The 5480-nt window shown below is 38.9% G+C and overlaps 1 non-coding gene and 1 pseudogene across 1 annotated transcript; both read left to right on the forward strand.

Annotated features, from left to right (window-relative positions):
- Nucleotides 1–159: 159 nt before the first annotated feature.
- LOC148367605 (U2 spliceosomal RNA) lies at nucleotides 160–347 on the forward strand. The gene has a single exon (XR_015850388.1). It is a non-coding gene; the product is annotated as a U2 spliceosomal RNA (small nuclear RNA).
- A 28-nt stretch (nucleotides 348–375) lies between these two features.
- LOC148367606 (U2 spliceosomal RNA) lies at nucleotides 376–635 on the forward strand (annotated as a pseudogene).
- The last annotated feature ends 4845 nt before the right edge of the window (nucleotides 636–5480 follow it).

Below are 5480 nucleotides of genomic sequence, written 5' to 3' on the forward strand. Positions count from 1 at the left end.
AAGCTTTATGGTAGAGTGCATAACACTTCTTTTTTTTTTTGCTATATTTTGGATGTTTATGGTTTATAAAAGTGTGTTGTATAAGTAATCTGTTTTGTCTTGTACTAAAAATAAACATTTAATAAAAAAAATATGCTCAACAAAAATTGTGAGGTTTTACTTACTTTTGGCACTTGCGCTTCAAGAGATCCTCCTCCGTGTTAAAAAGTGGCTGAAAAAAAAGCATTCTGACCATTTTCTCAAATTCATAAAGCTTTCTTATTCCACGGAGATGGAATAAGAGCTTGCTCTGTCCACTCCACGCATCGGCCCGGTATTGCAGTACCTCCGGGAACGGTGTATTCGCAATGATCGCAGCAAGGCTTTAGGGCTAGGACCTTAGCTTGGCCTTTTGGCTGAGAGTAAGTGTCCCGGTTCCTAGGCTTTGTAGCGTATTATGAACTGACCGATAACAGATAATGGATAATGAATAACGAAGATAGATCAATAACCCTTAAAAACCCCAAAACCCCCCCACGTAGCTGTTATAAAATTGCTGTGCCGCAATTGCATTTCGGAGATGGAATATGAGCTTGCTCTGTCCACTCCACGCATCGGCCCGGTATTGCAGTACCTCCGGGAACGGTGCATTCGCAATGATCGCAGCAAGGCTTTAGGGCTAGGACCTTAGCTTGGCCTTTTGGCTGAGAGTAAGTGTCCCGGCTCCTAGGCTTTGTAGCGTATTATGAACTGACCGATAACGGATAATGGATAATGAATAACGAAGATAGATCAATAACCCTTAAAAACCCCAAAACCCCTTTTGTTTCAAAAGAAACGACTCACCTCGGCCTTACACTTAACAACAACCATAATGATTGGATGCATGAGATATTAAACAATAAAAACGCCAAAGTTCTCAGTACAAGTATTAATTACACATGAACCAGGAAGTAGAAGCCGGATTTTTTTCTTCTGTGTGGATGCTGGGTGACCTCTCAAAGCGCCACGCGGCGGAAAGAAGCACTACAGTAGTGTCCTCTACTGCACAGAATACTAAATGTAACTTACAGCAATGTCCGGATATTTTTCGACATCCCGAAAAATGTTCGTATGTACTGTTTTGCGTAAGTCGAATGTTGGTAAGTAGGGGAGTGTCTGTATTTCTTTTCACCAAGCGCTATATACAATCCTAATAGCATCATTCTTTAGATCTATATTGCCTTTATATGTATCCCTCAAAGTTCAAATACAATAACTTTAATAAGGCAAAATGAATCCACAAGTATCAGTATGTTCACCCACATGCCGCTGTCTGTCAATGCCAAGACTCATTTCTGGTAAGCAAGATGAAGCTTTACACCAAAAACCAACAGTGACCGGATGATGAAGGTGCTGTATCAGAGTCAAATGAGGTGGCTTCTCCTTCTAATAGTAACCATGGAAACCAGTACAATCTGTTTCTTGTGAGGGAGAAAACCCTCCCCAATAAAACAACCTGGAGAAGGATAGACGCCGCCAAGCTGAACTTGCCCAAGACCCAGGTTGTTAAGGGGTCAGTGAACCATGAACGGTAAACAATATATTAAGGTTTTTTTGGTCAAATAAATGTCTGCATCTACTTGTCATTGTCTTTGCTCTTATGGGGATTCCAGGTAATATGGCTAAATAATCCAAGAAATGTCTACACTTTAACTGTTTCTATTTATAATTCTGTCCGTTTGACGACAGTTTGTTATTATGAAACTTTTCCATGACTTTGTTCAATTATACGGTTATTTCTGGCTGTAATTCCTGTAAATTTGTACCTGAGCCAATTATTGTGCTGTTGTCTGTAGTTAAGACATACTTTAATTGCAATGACACATTACACTATCTATCTACATACGATTAAAACAATACAGTTCCTAACACTGAACTTTGGGGAACTCCACAGCTAATGCTAAGTCTGACATTCAAAGTGAATCATCATCACAAAGTTGTTATTGAGATAGCCTGTTTTCAGTTAATATTTGTCTTTTGTTCGAAACTCAAAATCCGCTTTTTTTTGGTCATTTTAAGCCAAAACACTTTTGGTGATGAAAATTTGGCCACTCCCCAGTGATAATTATTTATTTCATTCCAATAACCATAACTTTTAAAATGAGCAAAGTTATCTGTCATCTTCTATATCAGGTGATATGACTAATTCCAGGTATTAGTTTTCATTTGTCACTGGAAATAAAGAGTTAAGTATACTAAGTTAGGGTACCCCTCAAAGAGCAAAGATAAATTCTTAGGGTAGGAAGGTTCATTTCATAAATGGTCGAGAAACATGTTTGGCGGGTGAGGACCCTTGTCCATTTAGTTTCACAAAAGCTTCTCTGTTCATAGCAAAGAAAATTACTCACAGTTCAGCTATCCAAACAATAAACTCACTGAAGCTTGGGATGTCTGGTTTATCTAATGCTGGAATCAACAGTTATTTGTGGCCATCCTCCAGGGTCAACCCCCTGAGGATGTACGTAAATAACATAAGAAGCAAAAGTTTATTTTAATGCAAATGAATGACGGGAAAATAGTGATGAAATCATTAAGAAATATTCTCGTGTGACAAACATACATGACTTAGTTGGATTCATTTCACGGCTATTTGGTAATGTACTTATGATGAACTTTATTAATTTTGTGTGCATGGCTACAATACGTCAATAGCGTTTTTCATCCCTTTCAATGATTTGGGTTCTTTGATTAATGGTACAAGAATGCTCCTAGGACACTGCTCTCATATATCTCAAGGGCACCTTAGTATGAGATACAAACTCTCAAAGTTAATGCAGAAGTTAAGGGAACATAGTTTCTGAACCTCTGGGAAGTCTTTGGGACAAGTGTGTTTTAACGCATTAATTACAAAATTCAAATCAGTTTTGGTGGATCAAGCTGTGGATAAATGCGGTCAGTGCTAAATAAGATCTTTAAATTCCGTTTGGATGTCCTTTGAAAACTAAATGTGGCGGGGAACTTATAGTGTCAGCAGTTAAACACATGCTTCATTCACAAAAATAACAGATTTTGTAACTCTAAAGAACAACATAAAACAGAACATCTTTTCATTGGAGAGAACATAATACCCTTTTATACTGTAAAACCTCAAGTTGGAAAAAAGTATGCATATATGCCTTGGGTGGTAGACTGTATGGTCACTAGATAAATCTGAAGCAAATACTGTGTTGAATACGTTTATTAATAAAGTACTTAATACAGAATCAATTAGTAAAATAAAGTGGTTTCTTCCCAATGGGGGAAAAATAACATTGTTATTCATATGTGTTTATTTTTTCAATTAAATATTTTTTCACCAGCTGTCTGTTTTTACACCGTTGTTTTTTAGAACCGTTAGAATTAACAAACATCGATAATGTATTAGCCGCACTCTTGTGGCGGAGAGAGGGCTTTTAGGTAAGAAAATTCTATCCCTTACTTAAGCACTCCTACGGCACCCACGCACACTCATTTTTTCCAAAGCTTTTGTGTTCTTGACTTTAAATTTGTGAAGCAAAGAATAAAACTCGGAAAGCCAACAGTGCGTTCTCCTTAACTTTAGCCTGCATAACACTGTGCCACAACTTTACCCAGACATTCATTTCCCACCAATAAACGGATGATCAAACCCGCAGTGTTATCGTCTCGCCTCTCTCTGGTAACATTTTCAAATCAGATTGTACATCTTAGTCCGTGACGCAACGTAACGCCAGTCCGAGCTGCGGAGCTGAGATTACAATTACACAATTACCTGATCTTAAACCAACATGCGGGCAAGGAACAACTCAAAACCTCAGCGTGAGGAAAAAGAAAAAACCTTGAGAAAGTGGTAATCCCCCTTCCAGGATGACCAGGGTGAATCACAATTAGCATTACTATACACAAGCATAGTAAACACTAGGTAACATGTTGAAAATTTGTCCGGAAAGTGCATGACAGCAGCGTCGCCCCCAGCCTGTAAACTAGTCCAGAAAGTCTATGACAGCCACGACGCAGTTTCCCATCTCTGCCAGCTGGTCCATGCAGGCGTTCACATGCTTCCCCGTCCCTTTAGGAATAGCAGTGATCACATTGTTTTGTATTGTGCCAGTCTCCACTAAAAATGAAATTAGCGGAGAGGTAGTAACATAAAATCCATGTCTCTCTCAACAATGAGGAAGAGAAGCTCCACAAAATTCCCTTTGTTTGATATACCACTTGTAGTTTTTAGGCTGAAAGTGGTTGACAAAACATTTTCCTATTTGTGTTTACTTAACAATGTCTATCGTATTCTATATAATAAGCTTATTAAAACAATAAAGCTATTGTCGGAAGCGCAGCAGAATGCGCGTTCACGCGAGGGGGGAGGATTTTCCAGGGGAGTCGAAATTAGGCACTCCACATCAATGGTTGATATTGTAGTTTGGTTTACAAAATAAAAATGCCAACTAATTTTTTCCTCCATAAATATCTTGTTTACAAATTTAAATGTGAAGTGTTATTAATGGCTATTTTAGTTACGCTGATTACAATTGGGGGCTGCACGGCGGCGCAGTGGTTAGCGCTTGTGCGGCACAGTTCTAAGGTCTTGGGAATCTCCACTGTGGGTTCAAATCCAGCTACCGGACTTTCTGTGTGGAGTTTGCATGTTCTCCCCGTGCTCATGTGGGTTTCCTCCGGGCACTCCGGTTTCCTCCCACATTCCAAAGACATGCATGTCAGGTTAATTGGCCGGCCCAAATTGTCCCTAGGTGTGAATGAGCGAGTGAGTTGTCTGTCCCTGTGTGCCCTGCGATTGGCTGGCAACCAGTTCAGGGTGTCCCCTGCCCACTGCCCGATGATTGCTGGGATGGGCTCCAGCACGACTGCGACCCTACTGAGGATAAGCGGTGCAGCTAATGAGATGATTACAATTGTTCTTGATAAATTTTTAATTTTTTTTTTTTCATTTTCAAGAATATGTACAGTATGATATAATGTAGCACATCTACAACATGTTAAACTAAACAAACAAGCACGTTTGGAAAATAAATATGTTGTAAGATTTTGTTGTAATTTGTAAGGGAAACTACGACAGTTTGTAAGGGGATGGAGCCGTTGAGGTTGACAGGTATGTAACAATGACATTTGTTTCTATTCAGAAACAGGAAAATAACACAACATTTACTGTACATAAAACACGTCACGATTAAAAATCTGTACTCATGACTAATCGGTCATGAATTGATTTTTATGCAAGTTTTCTTGTTATTGGCTGGCGTTCCTGAGGGCACGCTGGTGAGATCAGATGAACATTTGTACTTTCAAAATAAAACAAGGGGTTGCATTGAACAACACGCATGGGAAATATAAAGGCAAATTGTGTATTCGATTCAGATATTTTCTCCATAGCTTTGTTGGAATGATCATTCCTTCGCTTTTACTTGTATTACAGATTCAATCTATTAATGTTGCCTCCATCCAAGTGAGTTTAATTTCGAAAATATGTACAGGAAACGAAT

Source organism: Urocampus carinirostris, chromosome 4, assembly GCF_059441175.1.
Source record: "Urocampus carinirostris isolate Australia breed hairy pipefish chromosome 4, RoL_Ucar_1.0, whole genome shotgun sequence".
Lineage (NCBI taxonomy): Eukaryota > Metazoa > Chordata > Actinopteri > Syngnathiformes > Syngnathidae > Urocampus > Urocampus carinirostris.